This window comes from Ochotona curzoniae, unplaced genomic scaffold, assembly GCF_017591425.1.
Source record: "Ochotona curzoniae isolate NIBS_2020 unplaced genomic scaffold, NIBS_Ocur_1.0 scaffold_4505, whole genome shotgun sequence".
Taxonomy (NCBI): Eukaryota; Metazoa; Chordata; class Mammalia; order Lagomorpha; family Ochotonidae; genus Ochotona; species Ochotona curzoniae.
This window is the reverse complement of record NW_024467118.1, coordinates 48,619,064-48,628,677: the sequence shown is the minus strand read 5'-3', so window position 1 is coordinate 48,628,677 and position 9,614 is coordinate 48,619,064. Positions and strand designations below refer to the sequence as shown.

General features: G+C 40.2%; 1 pseudogene; it reads left to right on the top strand.

The window, feature by feature from the left end:
• Window positions 1-327: 327 nt before the first annotated feature.
• Window positions 328-514, top strand: LOC121146929 (annotated as a pseudogene).
• The last annotated feature ends 9,100 nt before the right edge of the window (window positions 515-9,614 follow it).

Here is a 9,614-nt window from a genome sequence, read left to right as displayed (position 1 = left end):
CTGTGAATCTTATTTAAATGCAAATAGCCTTGGGACTGCTTCAAAGTGTTACTACACCTTGGCATTCTAGCAGGTCCTGACAGCAGATGCTGATAGGAAAATGCTGAGTAGGAGGGAGACATTTAAAAAGGAGGGATAGATACACTCAGAAAAAAAAAAAGTATTACTGAGAGAGGCAGAGATGATTGGGAAATTTGGAATCTGGAAAACATGTCAGCAAATGCCTACTAAGAGGTTATGTGAGTTAAGAACAACCAATTGGGTGTTGAGTCCAAAACAAATTTGAAAGCCTAGGTTTCCTGGAATCTGGTTAAGAAATATGATACAATTCTTACCTGGCAGGGGAGATACCATGATCACAAAGGTGGTTTTTCCCAGAGTGAGGCTTATCCGTTGCTCTCTGGGTGTGCTGACCCCGTGTGATTTCAGAGAGAGAGAAAGAGAGAAAGAGAGAGAAATATGATATATATAAACTTTGCTATTCATAAAGATGCTTGCTATAAGCAGTGACTTCCATGCTATAAGTAGGAAGAACTTTTTACTGAATGGATGGGAAATAGGCAAGAGTTAAGAAACAGAGCTTAACTCCTACTTTTAAACCTAGTAATTTTTGCCAGACTGCATGTGAACAGTTAGAAGCTGAAGGAGACTGGCTATGTTGTATACTAATTCTGATTGCATTCATGCTAACTTGTACCTCAGCAAGGAGAAGCACAAACTCTCAACAAAAATGATCATCACACTTAGCCCTCCAAACTCTCCCTATTGAAGAAAACTCAGCTGCACCTGCTGGATTTTCTCAGTCTTAAATTCCTTTTGCTTCCACCTGTTTGGGAAGGATTTGGTCTAGAGGTGTTTGTATACTATTTGGCAAGTGTAGTTTTAAGGCGTTGCCTAGTGTGGTTAGTGCAAGTGCTACCTTTAATTCCTCCGGAATGCAATCATCTTTGGGTGAAGAACATTATGAAAAACTGATTTAGTTGCCTCCTAAAACTAGTGATATTCTACTTTCTTTTTATCATTTTTGGGATGTTTGCTTGGTTGCCAGATTAGAACTTTTCTAGGAAAAGGATGGAGTCTGGTTGGAAGCATACACTTATCTGTCACACAGAAAATATGACAAGTATTTGTTCAGCTTGTTAATATTTATCATGACGGATTTGGGAAGAATTTGGTCTAGAGGAGGTTGTATACTGTTTAGCAAGTGTACATTGAACCAGTAAACTACCTAAGTTGTGTAAAGGATAAAGTGGCCATAGTAACAGAGTCAATTGGCTTCACAGTAAAATCTGTAGTTAGGAAAATTTTACTTTAATTCTACATCTCTCTGCAACTGTGGGTCTCGTATCCAGGCACTGTCTTGGTACCGCTGACATCAGAGAAATGTGTTCATGTTCAGGCAACTCTGACAATTCGTAAATCCAGAGTGGGCATTGTCAGGGAGGCCTCGTGAGAAAAGCTGCTAGGAGATACCATGAGTGTCTGCTATGTGCAAGGTGGTAAGCATTGGCTTCAAGAAGAGATGAAGGATGGAGATTAGAGAACAGTGACCTAGACCTGGTGAGGTACTGGACTTGTGTAGTCAAAGGAAGATGTCTAGAATGAATCAGGATGGTCAACTTCACTCTTAGCATCATAGAACTTCATGAGGGTGTGTTGTAGAACTGCGTTAGTAGACCTGCTTCGTTCCTCATAATTCTTAAAACTCTTGAATCTTTCACAATCATAGAATGGGCTGAGAATGGAATCCAAGTATGTTTTCTTTGCCTGTAGTGGTGATGCGAGGGTGCATTCATATTAATGCGCAGGATTGTGTAATTATAAACTGTTATTCAGGCAGGTAATGCAAAAATAACAAAGTGATTCTCCTGGAGTGCTACTGAAAACATTGTTCTTGTTTTGTTTGGTATGATGTCGTTGAGGAATAATTTGAAGGTGGTACCTGGATTTGTGACCTACCAATCTAAGATTCCATCTTTCCCTCTCTGTTCTAAACGTGATTATTGGTCGTTTTCTTTTAAGCAGACATGAGAGAAGCATTTGTGAGGCTTCGTCTGATGGAAATTCAGCTTCCTCTTGAGCCATCTGGGAATTTAATTGCATTTGTATTTTGCTCACAGGGACATTCAATCTCCCTTCCCCCAATACCACAAGAACAGATAGCCACTGTGGCAAGGATCATCATGCAGTTTCTGATGTGTCTCTAAAGAACACTCAGCCTATTCTTGGAGGGAAAACGAGCAGTGTTAACAAAGAGCAGACTCTCAACACGTCAAAATGGGTATTAAAGATTAAAAATATTGTTCCCAGTATGATCTTGCATGTTTTAAGGCTTCCAGTATGTATTTAAAAAATCCACTTCTAAAATCCTGGAGGGGGAATTTATCATGTGTGGGTCACATTATTGGACTACAACACAAGGATTAGGTAAATATTTGAATTGAATAGAGAATTTCTGTGAAGCAACTCATAAAAATTGTCTCCAAACTCAGGCTGCACAGAAATACAGGGCTTCTGTAATCCATGCTGAGTTCCTGTTTTGCTAAATATTTCAAAAGCAAAATAACCTTCCATAACTGAGGCCTCATCAAAGAACTATACCTTACCAGCCTGTAAATTCATGTTTTTGTAGGTTTAGCCTCACCTCTGATTTCGTTATCAAACACAGATTGAATTTTGAGCTGTCGTCTGATGGTGCTCTACAAACTTCTTTCTCACAATAATCAACATGGGACCAAAGAAGAGCTATAGCAATAACTCTGTTCTTTCCTCACTCCTCATTTTGAGCTTCACTCATTATGGTGATAACTTGAGTTTCAAGTGATAAAATCTCAGTGAGTATTTTAATGTTGTTGATGTTATCAGTTATACTTCCCAAATGGGTCTCGGATTTGGCATTTTCTTTGGACTTCACATTACCTTTATATGGACTGGCTATGTCTCTCAAGTCAGAGTTACAGAGAAGGAGAAGGGAAAAAGTGTTTCATCCACTGATTCACTCTGCAAGTGGCTGCAACAGTCAACGCTGAGCCAGGCTGATGTCAGGAGCCAGGAGTTTCATCTGGGTCTCACACACAGTTGGCACAGGCTTGAGCAACTGTGCCATCTTCTGCTGCTTTTACCAGGCCATTCACAAGGAGCTGGCTCATATTTGGAGCAGCCAAGACACAAAAAAATGTACATACGAGATGCTGGCATTATAGGCCATTACTTGCTACAACACAATTATGGACCCTATATTCCATTTAGGTATCAGTGGAATTTTCTGCTCCTGTATTTTTCCTTCTTTATTCTTCACACTGTTGCACAGACAAGATGTTTAAAACTAAATCCACCCCCCCCATTAGTCCTTGGCTTAAAACATGTCAAAGTCTACTGTCTCCACCTATCCTTTTTAGCCCAGTCTTTTCCAAAATACTGCAAGATAGAGTGGGAACTTCCCATCAAGATGAATTTAGTTAAAATCTTGACTGCACTTGACACTTTGAGCTTGTCAATGAAATGGGACCGATATCTATGTTGCATTTCACGTGAAGCTTCATTAGGATAATGAATGTCAAGTATCTAAAAGGACAACTGTGGCATATTAGAGGTTTACTCATTTGGAAAGAATTCTTTGTGCTCCACAACAAAGTCCAAATTCCATATTGGGTAGGGTGGAAAAGAGACATTCATTGTCTGTCATCTGCTAACCTCAGCAGCCTCGCCTCCTACTCTGCCAACCGATTCCTTGCTCTCCAATGGCATTGGATATCAGTACTTGGAGTTCTCAAGTGGCGTATGCTGTGTTAGTCAGTACTCCTCAAAGCTTGACATTGCATGTTATTTTCTTGATGTGAAACGCAGAATACCTTCTTAATCTTCTCCCTTTATTTCCGAGAAATTTGTTCATCTTCAACACGTGGTTCAAGGATCCAATTTTTTTTACACTTGGCAATAGTATTTCCAACATTTGATAACTTGTACCACAGACCAGATGCTCTTTTGGGTGAGCTTTTTATATGTGTATCATTTGATTAATGTTGAAATGTATTAATCTATTCAACACAGCATGATGCTTGTCATCTCCCACTATGTTTAGGAACTGCTGGATTGTAAAAATGAATGATTATCCTAACTTTAATAAATAAATGAAAATAAAGACAAATCTTTATAAAAAGGCAGGGAGGACTGAGATGTCATATTGCATGTAAAACTAATCTCTGAGATGGCCGGTGTTTTACAAACAGAATTGTAATAAAGCATAGGGATTTTGGAAAGGATGCTGTGTAAACAAATAAACAAAAACCAACAAAATAAATGTAAATCAGAATGGTCTGACATATTGTATTTGAAAAACATCCGCAGTAAGAAATGCAATTTATAAAATTAAATTCAAATGTACAATAAGTATAGGGTTTATTCTACATATTTATCTTTTTAAAAAGATTTATTTTATTTTTATTGCAAAGTCAGATATACAGAAAGGGGGAGAGACAGAGAGGAAGATCTTCTGTCCGATGATTCACTCCCCAAGTGACTGCAACAGCCGGTGCTGCAGCTATCCAAAGCCAGGATCCAGGAACTTTCTCCAGGACTCCCATGCGGGTGCAGGGTCCCAAAGCTTTGAGCTGTCCGCAACTGCTCTCCCAAGCCACAAGCAGGGAGCTGGATGGGAAGCAGGGCTACCAAGATTAGAACAAGCACCCATATGGGATCCTGAAGTGTTCAAGGTAAGGACGTTAGCCTCTAAGCCACCACACTGGGCCCCATGTATATATCTTTAAAAGAAATTATTTATTTATTTATTTATTTAAACAAAAATCAAGTTGAATAAGGAGATGAAAGTTGTTTTCTGTTAGCCTGTTTTACTCTAGATTTCCTTTGCTGACATTTTGCTTAGAACATTATCCATCCAGTGAGAATATTTTGAAACATAGCTGTTAAAGAAAACAAAATATAGTGATTTGTCTGTAATTTGTAACTATATCTAACTCCCTTCTCAAGTTTTATGCCTTACACATTTTTCAGATTCTTGCAAGTAGCTGAGCTTACAAAACACATTTTTGGGTTTAATGTTGTTTTCAACTCATCTCTTCTTTCCCCCACTCTTACCACTGCCTTAATTCAGGTTCTCATTTTTTGTTGTTCCAATTATGGCAATAACCTTGTTAAAAAAAGAAAAAAAAACTTTAGACCTGTCTCCCCCAGCTTCTGGATCAATGCCAGAATTCATGTTGTAAACACATATTCATTTTGTTAATAGCTTTCTCAAACTTTCTGAAGTATCTCTTTGCCTTCTAGATAAAATCGAGTCTCCTTTATGCATTAATTAGAAAATCTTTTAATGATCATCCTTAAATATGTGAGCCTAACCTAACTGTCTTTACATCCCTGAGCTGTATAGTCCATTAATTTCGAACAGCATGTAATGGCCAATCTAACTAGCCTCTTCACTACCTCAATCCTTTCTAAACATCATTCTTCTACCTGGAGCATTATCCTCAACTCCCTCAAGCCCATCGCTCCCTTTTTCTCCTAACACCTCCGTATGTTATTCACCACAGCAGGAATTCACTCATTGTTTCTGTTGCTCAGACAATTCCCATTATGTGTTACATGTCCTTCCCCTAGGTACAACTGGCCTCCTGTTCACATGTGTAGCATTTTATTTATGTTTATCTGCTTCTCAGTAAATACCCATTAAAATGAATGAATGATTGATGATGACAGAGAAAGATTTCTCTATAATGAAAGTAGAAAAGGAAAAAGTATGCTTTCTATAAAAATGTAAACAATGGGACATTAGAAGAGGATCTAAGCCACACTGCAAAATCAACAACAGGAAGAAAAATAGAAATTTATAATGCCATGAAGTTAAATTACACGCTGCTAGATATGATAGTCTCCACTACGCAGTCACTATACATCCCCTTAAATGAAAAGCCACAAAGCAGAAATCAACAACGGGAAGAAAAAAAAAAGAAATTAACAATACCATGAAGTTAAATAACATGCTACTCAATGACTAGTGTCGCTGAAGAAATGAAAAAGAAAATCAAGAACCTTCTTGAAGAAAATCATGCTACTGTATAATCTGTGAGTCATTGAAGAATTTAATGAGAAGAAAGTGCTTTGAAGAAGTGAAACTAACAACAACAATTAAAAGTCAAGCACATATGACTGTGTATGAAAAACTATACTATAGTAATGATACAGGGGAGGTGAGTGAGGGGGAAGGTATTTGGGAGGGGATAAGGGAAACCCTAGGGCTTATGGAACTGTATCATAAAATTATAATAATAAAAAGAAGTAAAAAAATAATAAAGAGTATCTAAGGATGAACTCTGTTATAACTCCTAAAAATATGCCAAAATTGTGCAATCATCAGGAAACAATTTATGATTTGAGTCATCAGTCTTTCTCATCGTAACTACAAAATGTTGCCAATTATATGGCTTCTCTTTAATGCCATCTCAGTCAATGATTGAAAAATGTAAGTTAAAATTTACTAAGTAATAGGGTATGTTTTTTATATGTTGGTGTTCCTGTGAAAAGTTTGATTAAGGGACCTCATTTTTTTTTCCTTCTTTTTATTTAATTTTGACAATCCTTACAAATTTAATTGGGGTAAAAAAGGTTCAAGGCCTAAAGGGGGATATAGAGGAAGAAGCCCCACCCAGTTTCCCGCCCACCCTAAGTCCCGGATGTGGGGCATGCTCTGAGATACTCGATCAAGTGGTTCCAATAGTTCACCATCCATGGGTCGCTGCCAGTCTCGCCACTCCAAGCACGATGTGGTCATTGAAGAGTCCATTGATTGACACAGTCCCTTCTAGTCTCCATTTGCCCAGTTTTTGCTGCCAACAGATACCTGAGGTTGTTGCTTGACTTGTCCTGTCTTTCCTTGGTTAGGACTCTGAGTCCAGTGTCACAAATGGGGAGATCCTCAAAGAAATTTTGAGGTATTCCCAGTCCAGATTCCTGCATGTTCTAGTAGCATAGGGCCCGGCACAGTCCATTGCCCCCAATCAGCTGGTGGTTGCAGTTGCTGGGTCGGTTCTGTCTCCACCCGTGTCCTCTTGCAGTCCGGCCTGGTTCCGCCCTGGACGCACTTGTCCCTCGCACGTACCAGTAGGAGTTGCAGCCCAGTCAGAGCGGCCCACAGTAACCTCAACCAGGCCCACCCCCTACCCTGGCTTGCCAGTATATATGGCATACTAGCCCAGTCTGTCCCAAATACCCTTCTGTTCATATACTTGCCAACAGGTGTTGCAACCTACTTCCATCCAACCATCTCCTCCTACCGTCCCTAACGGATGTTGTTGGGTGTCTGTCTAGCCAACCCAGCCACTGTCCTAGTTCCCATGCCCTCCCGTGGAAGGTGATGACCCACGAGGGAGGAGCCCACTGTTTCCCTCCCAGGTCGCTCCCATTCCAGTTGTGCCCTCTCCAGTTGGCCCTGTGGTTCAACTCAACGTGTCTAACCCTTTGTACCAGCTTCCGCCAGCTGGTGCTACAACTAAGCCCCAACAACCCTCACCAACTCTGATTGTAGCTTGCACCAGTGGGAATAGTCAGCCCAGCCTGGTTTTCACCAAATCTGGTCCACATGAGGTGCACAGGTGCTGTGTCCCTGCCTGGTCTGGTCTACCCCCTACCCAGCTCACGCTCCTCAGTGTAAGTTGCTGTTCAGCTAGGGAACCTCCCCTTATTCCCCCGTCAGCTCTGCCTCTTCCTTTCCTGGTTCTCACGTGTGTTGGTTGGGTGCTGCGGCTGCATCCGGCTCAGGCTACCTCACCTTGGCATTCCAACTTGTGTGTTGCTTTTGTCACAACCGGACCTGGTTCGACCCACACTCTGTTCTGGCGATCAGATTTACCAGTGGATGACATGAACAGATTCAGCCTGGTCTGCCCCCAACCCATGCCAAATGCATGCCAGTGGGACACTTTCTATGACCTCTTGGTTGTTGCCTTCCATGTTCCTTGTGCTGACCTGCAGGGTCTGTGTCCTGCCAGAGGAGCCGCCTGAGCTCCTCCATCAGAACCCCTCCATGTGCCAGGTTTCGCGCATATCAGTGGGTCCATGTGCCAGTTCGCCTCTTGTCCTAGCAGGAACAGTGGCCTTTCCTAACTGGCCATCATCCCATTCTGGTTCTTGCTGTAGAGTGTTTCAGCCCAGCCACGGTCGTCCATGCCCCCGTATAGCTTGTATATGGCTCAGATGAGGTTGGGACCTAGCCTAGTCCGTTAAGGGACCTCATTTTATTGGTATTATTGTTAGAAGAAAGTTGGTGAAGTTCAATAGCTTCTTAGAATGGTCAATCTCTGATGGCAAAAATAACTGTATTATTGAGCTCACAGAATCAATTAGGTGAATTAAGTCTCAAAGGAGGGGCTGGCATTATGATTGGCATCCTGTATGAGCGTGCATTCAATCCTGGCTGCACTGCTTCCAGTTACCCGGGAATGCAGTATATGATGACCCAACTGTCTGGTCCTCTGTATACACATAAAAGACCTGAAAGAAACTTCAGGCTCCTGGCTTTGGACTGGCACAGCCCTGATCATTATGGATATTTGGGAAGTGAGCTAGAAGATGGGAGAGTCCTTCTCTACCTCCCCATAATTTTGCCTTTCAAATAAATAAAAAAGATCTTAAAAAATCTCCAAGAAATGACAATGCTGCTGTAGTATTGATCTTAATACTTGCTGATAGCTAATATTTTAAAAAATTTTATACAGTGCTAAGCCACATAGGAGGGGGCTATAATAGCTAATATTTTGTTTAAATGCCCTTCTTCAAATCACCATTGACAGCTGAGTAAGAACAGACATCATTGGCGTCATTAGTTTATGTGTGGTCACTTGGTCACTTTGATACTTCCAAAGTATCAAAGGTCCTCCAGGCTCTCATGAGTTTATGTTCGGACCATCCTGGGAAGCCTTAAAATTGATGCCTTTCTCTCATTGGTTGTTGACTGCTGCACTTGGGGAATTCAGTAACAGAGTGACATGTAATGGGTTTCAGCTATTAATGATGATACTTATTCTGCACTTATCCGAACTCTAAGATTAGAGGGAAAGCTGATTGATGACTGGGACCAAATTATTATATCTAGTGGCATACCAGCCTAAGGTTTTCATGAAATGCACAAAAATCACATTCCTTTATATTTGTTTTCATTTTCCAGGATCCAAATCACTTGATCTGCCCATATAATGAGTGATTTCAATGAAATTTCTCAGACATTTGTGGCATTCTGTTGTTAAATATTTATAATATTTTAGATCATATTTTAATTTATCTGTAGTCTGAGAAGTATAAATACACCTACAAAACGTGTTTGCTTCCTATTTTGTGCATTTTAGATTCAAATTTTAGATATGTTTTGTCTTAATGGTATTCCCTTTTATTATATTTTGCAAATTTTTAACCTAGACTCATTTGTTAGTATGGGAATGTCATGGCACCCTGAACTGTTGAAATAAAATGAAATTGAAACTTGTTCTATGTGTGTATTTATGTGAAGTGATTTACATCATGCAACTGTTATTGGAAATACAAGTTTGTGATCCGTATTCAAATAAGTGCTGACATTGTCGTTTTAATATTGTACCTATCAAAAATCC